Source organism: Macrobrachium rosenbergii, chromosome 59 (genome assembly GCF_040412425.1).
Source record: "Macrobrachium rosenbergii isolate ZJJX-2024 chromosome 59, ASM4041242v1, whole genome shotgun sequence".
In the NCBI taxonomy this organism is placed as follows: Eukaryota; Metazoa; Arthropoda; class Malacostraca; order Decapoda; family Palaemonidae; genus Macrobrachium; species Macrobrachium rosenbergii.
In genome coordinates this window covers 36,079,912-36,088,496 of record NC_089799.1, presented here as the reverse complement: position 1 = coordinate 36,088,496, position 8,585 = coordinate 36,079,912, and the positions used below count along the sequence as shown (strand labels likewise).

Sequence of the window (8,585 nt, the reverse complement as noted above, 5' to 3'; positions counted from 1 at the left end):
AACGAAAAAGTCAAGTTAGTATCAACGAAACCTGTCTTACCAAGCTGGAGACTCAACAACACTGAAACAAGCTGTTCTTGATGATAACAGCCAACGACCGCTGCAACTGCCTGTTTGTGGGACGTTACTTTATCGCCCTTTCGCCACCGAAGAGGTTTAAGGCGATCAGAAAATCGACAGAAATTATTATTATTATTATTATTATTATTATTATTATTATTATTATTATTATTATTGAGAGTTGCCAGGCACTCTTCCTTTTTAGCGAACTACCCCAATTATGTATCAGTAGTTAGCCCATCTGAAAAAAATTATTATTATTATTATTATTATTATTATTATTATTATTGTGGAGATTATTTTTAGCAAACTACCTGAATTATGTATTAATTATTATTATTATTATTATTATTATTATTATTATTATTTATTATTATTATTATTATTATAGTTGTTCTGTTTTCAGCAGTGCTTGGGCCTTTTATTACTTTTTAAACTACCTGAATTATGTATCATGTGTTTGGTATTATTATCTTTAAGCTAATGCAACATTATTATAACATGGTCATAGACAAAAATAGTTAGAACACTATTGTTAAGGTGATTCAACGATAAGCTATTATTAAGGTAATTTTTATAATTAAATTATTATTACTAATGATAAAGGTGCGTGTTTCGTAATTGTTGTTTTGCCATATGGATTGGCTTGCAGTGATGAATATATCCCAAAATTTTGAAATTGAGAAGGTAAGAGGACAAAGAATTAAATAAATAATTTATATCTAACGTACTTAATTTAATTCGGATACTGTCATTGTGAAACCAGATCTCAAATCATCGCCCGATATTCTGAAACAAAGGAGCTATTAAAACATTATCATTATATTATAGCTAATAACATGGCGTATATAATGACATGGTATATATAGCCAAAAAATAGTATAGTATACTTTTGTTAAGGTGATTCAAAATATGAGCTTATCAACTCGCACCGACAATATATATATAATTTTATATATGCATTAAATTTATTATATACTATATATAATATATATGTATTTAGCCACAAATATCGTTTATTGTCTAATTCTATACTCACGGTAAACCAGAGGAATTATAACCATAAGTGATTCGTTACCAGTTGCTTTATTTAGAAACAATGTTGTACTTTTGACCATGGGTGATGTACGGTGACTTTTGACCACTGGCCCATCAAGAAAGGTGTAAGTTGATATCAACTCTGCTGTACAGGCATAATTCTCTTTTATTTTGATGGACATTAATAAGAGCATTCTCTACGATTCTTCGATATGAAAGCAGAAGGGTAGTCAGGTTCGATGTCCCTATAGACATGTTCTTAATGCCTCTACGCAGGGAGTTTTATTTTGCTGGTATGTCCCTTATTTTGTTATGCCCATTGGTTTGAAGAGAGATCTGTCTTACTGGCTTGGTTGATGGCTTTTCCACCGTCATAGTGAGGCAGCTGGTTGAGTTGTTTACAAATGAAATCGACTCCTTTGTCTATGTAACCGTCAGAACAGGTTCCTGGTCCTCCGAGAAAAAAAATTACACTGATACCTCAGTCTTCATTGATATTGCAATGTCATGATAGTTAGGAAATGAATGCAGGAAATAGAGAACGCTGGTCTTCTATAGACGCTGAAACTGTACTTGAATGATTCCCTGTTGATATATCTAAGAAGGCTAGTTCCTGTCCTTTTCGCATTCAGTTTTGAACGTAATGCTAGAAGTGAATTCATTTTGCTGCCAATAGATACCAAAATCTTCTCAACTATTATTCCAGAGCGTGAAAATGTCATCAACGTGTCGTACCAAAACCACTTTGGGACTGAGTCATTAAAGTACATGCAGACATTGGTTGCCTATCCCACATTAAAATCTTTGTAAACCTTTCAGTTAAAAGAGGGCATGCTATTGGTTAAACAGAGCTTGATTAATTTAACTTTTCTTTTTCACTGCCCAGAGGAAAAAAGTCTTGGTAAGGAGCTGATTTTTTCCCTTATGAAATTCAGGATGTCGTTACAGGAACTTTTGTGAATAATGATTGCGCGTCCTGGCTTATGAGCGTTATGTCGTTCACTGTAATATTTAACTTATGGAATTTCTGAATAGAGCCCTCTGGGTGTTTTATAAACTACCTAGGAAATGTGTCAGCAAACCTGCTAAGTTTCTGGTAGAGTAAAAATGAACGAGATTTAATTTCACAAAACTGGGAGTCAGAGAATGCTTTTCTTATGGGTTATGGCGAGTCCGTAAAAATATGGTAAAGAGTTGTTGACGAATTCAGGTAAGAAAGTCACAGGTAAAAAAGTCAAAGAAAAAAGTCATGCTTAGGGCGCCGATGCTGACCGAGTAGGAATTCCCCTAACTACTGAACAAGATAATCACGACGATATAAGCTATATTGACCGGAGATCGTTTAGGATATGGAATCGATAGTCACAAAATTTATACTTGTTAGACAACTATCCACAGCAAATCAACCTCTGAATTACCTTATAACGACTGAATGTTAATTTCAACATTGACTTTTCGCTTATGCCTAATTAATCTTGACTATTTTAATATTTCATTGTATATATGAAGAAGTATGTTCGGAAACATGCGAAAGCTCATGTTATTATTACATTTGCATATGGATTTCGTAATCACCATAAATTCTTTAATATTTTACTACTGCATACCACTATAACCTTCTGAATGAACATACTCGACAAAAGCCGAGGAAGAAATACCAATGAGGTTTATGCCCTGGGGAGGTGAACGCCAACAGCTGGTGGATCTATGCCCAAGGAGATGAATACCAATGCGGATTATGACCACACCCAGATCGGTTTTCCTTAACCAGAATTTTGAAAAAAGAATGTAGAAATGAGAAAACATGAAGAAGTCAGACAAACAGACAAATACAACAAGAAACCAATAACAAAGGTTGTATATATAACAACCAAGCCGACGCTGAACGTCCAGATGGAAGGAGTTAGAGCAAGGCCTCCCCACCAACTGCCTGAGGGGAAGAACCCAAGGTCAAGGTCACTCCATAACAATCCCCAACCAAATACTTCAGAAGAAATCAATAAATTTATTAGACCCATAAAAACAAGACACAACTTATAAAACTAATGTAATAATGTAGTTTCACAATGGAATTGCATTATGTAAATATAATGTACATAATTAACCACCCCCTAAGTAACTAGGCATTGTAAATATAAACCCCAAATCCCTCCCCAGTCACATTCCAATCATATACATACACACACAAATATACTGTATATAACATTTCCTTACCTTTGTAATCTGTTTATATACTAAAAGGTCCTTCTGTAAATTCACTTCTACAAACTTTTTAATGTCCTTCTGCATTCATTTATACGAAATTTTTAATATTTTACCCTTCACTTGGTTATACTGAACTGAACTACACAGAAATTGCATGACTTCCTGTTCGCCACCTTTTGTTTGCTGCCGTATCTGTGATAAACAGCAATTTGTCTTTTCTAACTGGGCTGTGGTAGGAACATCAGTTGTTACTGAAGCAATGATATTTATCCCACGTGCAAACTACCGTTGTAACAGTTCGGACATAAACAATGAATCAGTAATAGCTTCGGCGTGGGAAACAGCAAATTGCTGTAATTCATAACTCACTCGCATTATACAAAAGGTGGTGATACGGGAATTAAATCTAAAATTCGGGAGAGAACTAGCTTTGAACTGATTTTCTAATTGGTGCTATTCCTCTCAGGCATTACTGACGGCTTATTACACAAAACGGTGGATAAAACAAATTTTAGTCAGTAATTATGGTAACTGATCTAACTAAGTTTCTGGCAGACATACCCACAATGGTTCCGTGGTTTTAAGTTGCCTCATAATAATGTCTACTGAAGTATTACTTGGAAAGTTCATGTCAGTGTAACAGTGGGTTGTGTGTTAACTTGAAAGAGAGCTATTTGGGAATATTTCAGGTATTGAAAGTTACTGAAATTGAGGATAAATTTTTGTGTATTGTAAAATGTTGAGTTTCCTACTTAATGTCACTAGCTTGACAAGTTGAAGATTGCAAGAAAGCACTTAATTTTTTCGGGCTCCGCATATCTTATTTTTTTGGGGGGGGGGTGGCGGCGGCAGGGTTTGGGGAGATCCTGATTTAAAGTTCAATAAACATTAATACAAAAAACAGGCAGTTATGCTTCAAATTACCCAGTCAGCACCTATAAAACTGCATGACTATATTTTGCGATTGACATACTTAGGATAGCTATGGTCCTCCATGAAATGGATGTTTTGTAAAACTAGGCTGAAGGAATTATTGCAGGCGGAGAAAATTCTATTGTTTAAATATATTCAGGAAACCAACACAACTGATTATATATACTAATACTCATACACAATTTCTATTTACAGGATGATGGAAATGACTTGAAACAATTTTACCTTCATCAATGATAAATGACTGTCTAATGTAACTATCCACTAACTAAAGAATTTGCATATGAACAACTGATATGTCATATAAAGTTAAAGCACGTAAAAATATGACTAGGTTTGCGTGGAGCGGTGTGGTTCACAATCCAAGAAGTAATTGTATGGCCAGTGCATAGTGGATCTGTTCTGGCAAGTGCTTTTAGAGACTGGATATTCAACAACATTCTCGTCCATCACTGACTAATTTCCTAAGTTCTTGCTTCAGTAGAAAATACTATAGCGAGACGATCATGCATGGTTCCTATTTTTTGGTTGAAAGGAAAGCTTCCAAAGCATGACACCAATGTACAGTGAAATAATAGCTCATGAAACTTAGTATGGTCAGATATTTAAAGAAGAAAAGATTCGACAGAGTTCCACAAACGGTTGATAGTTAAACAAAACCACCCATGACCTTGACAATCACCATTGAATACCTTTCCTTTAATATAAAATTTCATGGCAAAGGACAAAAAAACTGCCTTAGTGCCTATAATTAGTAGTTGTAAGACCTAATATGTTTGATAAAAGGTCAAGTAACCTTTTTGGTTTGGTATAAAATCCTAACACTACCTACGCAATGTAGGATATACATATAAACATTAAGTCTCCATTTCTTCCCATGACACTGATGCACCTTATGATGCTAGTTAATTAGAAAACTTGATTAGAGTTTAACCAAAACAAATACCTTATCAGGCATAGAATTTGATGAACAGCCAAGAAAAAAAAGATTGTTAAACGTTGAAGGAGTAACTCTTAAATCCCGCAAGTACGTATTAATTTTCAGTTAAAGTAAAATTTTCAGCTAAAACTTTTAGTCACCTTGCGGATATACGAATGATAGTTACCCATCCTACAGTGTGTTAATTTTTTTTTACTACCGTACATATTATACACCTATTTAAGGTAGGTTATATGAAAGATACACAAATGTCCCAATATTCTAGAATTGCTTTTGTCTAGCATCAGCAGAAGACTTCAGTGATGAAATATTGCATTTCCTCTTATATACCCACAGTTTTATTGCAATATGCAAAATTACAGTATCCAGGAGAGTGCAAAGGAGTAATCACTTATTTATACCCTTGCAGAGTGGCTAAAGTCTAATAAGCTGATAATTAATCTGTACTTGTGAGACTTGGAAGAATTCTCAGTAGGTGACCATTGCAGTGATCTAATATATGCTAATGCGTTACACCAAATTTGTTGGGGATATGTACTGGTTCTGACCCTATCCGCAACTTTCCATTATATGAAAAATTAATAACACTTACAACGGCTTGTTAAAGAGTTTCAGATCCCTGTTGAACTCCTTAAATATACAGAGATATGTAACATTTTTTTCTTCATGGCAAAGTGTGCGTCGTTAAACTTATCAGGGTGTTTAATTTGTTTTTTAATTGGACATATGAGTGATAAACATTTTCAACTTCGACCTTTGGCTGAATTAGTATCTGATCCATCTTGAGACGCTGAGGTGAAACCTTTATTACCTTCTTAAAACTGGACGAAGTTCAGGGATTTTCTTTCGCAGTGCAACAGGTGCCATTTCGAATTCAGTGCATGCACCAAAGCTTCTGAACTTTATTCGCATTCTTTATATGCACTTCTTGTAACTTCATCTTCAGTTAAATGATTTATGACTAAGTCCGAAAAAGTTTACCCCCTCGAGAAGTGACCGTAAAGAGATTTGAGTAATGACAGATGGCTTTAAACAATTTCTAGATTAAAGTCTGTAAAAAACTTTACAGCTTTATCGATTATGTTATTTTCATGGTAGGAGAAGCAAATACCCGTTTGAAAAGTCTATATATTTGAAAATTTTCCTAAAGGAAATAAGGCGGTACTGCTGCATAGTGGCACAATTAGAAATTTTATAAAAATTTCACCAACAGAAAATCACCTAACGGATGCCGTCATTCATGATTAAAAAGAAGTTCCGAAGCATTGTGCTTACTCGTCGATGGTCACTTGTTTGTTCGTAAACATGTCCTTATGCTCCAATAGTAGTGTATGCACTGCGTCCTGAAAGAGAAAATAAAACTAAGAAAAAATGTTGCTCATACGCACTGATATGGAATAAGCCGTTTTACACTCGGCAATGACGAGGACCTTTTGGCCTTACGAAAAAAAAGCACCAGTCTTAAATCAGGTTCAAGTTCTACGATCCTAGGCCAAGTAAGACCAGATGCTAACAAACATTTCACACAATGTTACAAAATACGAAAGTGAAGTCTAAATTACTGTATTTAGACATTGACCTACGTATGCAAGTGAAAATATGATATTCAGATTATAGCACCCAGTTTGCGTATTTGATCGTATAATTACTACAATGATATATGGCGAACACTTAAGACATGGCGCAGGTGGTAACTTGGTCATTACAAAGGAAGAACCCCCCTCATTATAACCAAAGTTTAGCGAAATAACCTAGTTTTATTTAAAATTTAAAAGCCTAAGAAATCCAAAGTCATAGGAAAAAAATGGGGGAAAAATTTGGTTAAAATAAATTATACCGTAGACTTGAGTACATCGCCTCGCCCAACTAACAAGATTACACAATGAAAAAGGGTTTTCCTAAATCATACCAACTACAACAAACGCTTGTGTTCCTTTGATCTTGATCCAGTAAATTTAAGCACTACATCTACTTATATTTGGAGTGTTATATCATCTGCTGACTACATTTTGAGTATTACATCATTTACCGATCATTAATAACAAACAGATAAGAATACTTGCCATACAGACATCTTCCGATGGTAGGATACAAAACGAATCTCCACAAATATGTACAAATATATCCAATGGCGATAAACACGACGATGAGGCAGACGAATAAAAATCCATAAGCCTTACCAAAGGCAACTCCTACCGACGAATCAATCATATTTACTGTGCAATTAACGCTACAAAATAACCAAATAATAAGCAGGTGCCCAAAGTTTGTAATAAAAAAAATTGAAAAATGGGAAAGCTTAGATAGTATCACGCGTCCTCTGTGACTTACAAGTAGATTGTACGGTAAACAAAAACTTTCGAAGTTCCCAAGGATGATTTAGCATGCTAGTTTTCATTCAAGGATCTTCGAGTGAACATCACGGATAACACGTATCAACTACTACTTTCTATTCCTCTGTGATTTTGCGCGGTGGTTACCATATACACACACACACACACACACACACACACACACACACACACACACATATACATATATATATATATATATATATATATATATATATATATATATATATATATATATATATATATATATATATATATATATATATATATATGTGAATTAACTTTTTCAACCAAATTAAATTGTTACATTAACTATGGACGCTTATTATCAATCACTTTAGAGAGGAATTCATTTGAAATTATTTTCATAGCTTCAAGACTAACTTACAGATTAAAAACTATTTCTTTTATTTATTTTTCAAATATGGTATTTATCAAATTCCTCGTGGGAAAAAGAAAAGTAGTATTAATATAATGTGTAAGAGGTCGGCGTACAGAAATTGTGTTGCGAAGGCTAGTGGTAATATCCCATAACAGTGCAGACCCAAATTCGACAATAATCTGCTTTCACATCATGACTATTCCGACGACGGGGATTCTGATCGAAAGGACCAGCCAAGGGAAATAGTTCTGGATTCAGGGTTAAGCGCGTGCGTCACTTTCATGTAAATTTAGCGGCAACAAACTGTTCAGAGAATAAGTAAATCTAAGCCATAACTTCTACTAGAGCCCATTTACCCACTCAGCTGGGCAGATTTGCTAATACGGTACCATGACGGTGAGCTCAGTGTACCGTTCCTCACGTGCAAGTTCCGCATACTTTATATAGCAGGCCAGGCCAAATGGAGTTTGTTAACTTTATTGTTAGGCGTTACGCGTGATCTGATGACAGATTAGGTTAGGTAATACCCAGATAAAGCGGATTCGAAATTTTAATCCGTGGAGACCACGTTATTTCGAGCCTTACCTCTGTTCTGGACTTTCTTCAGTTTTTTACTCCATACTGATAAACTGTACCTGTTCCCCTTTCCCATTCACTGGGGCCTTAGTCTCCTATT

The 8,585-nt window shown here is 34.8% G+C and overlaps 1 long non-coding RNA gene across 1 annotated transcript; it reads right to left on the bottom strand.

Annotated features, from left to right (window-relative positions):
* Window positions 1-6,290: 6,290 nt before the first annotated feature.
* On the bottom strand, window positions 6,291-7,599 carry LOC136837745 (uncharacterized). Its single transcript, XR_010852749.1, has 2 exons — window positions 7,240-7,599; window positions 6,291-6,519 (listed from the first exon to the last, which is right to left on the bottom strand). It is a non-coding gene; the product is annotated as an uncharacterized lncRNA (long non-coding RNA).
* Window positions 7,600-8,585: the final 986 nt, after the last annotated feature.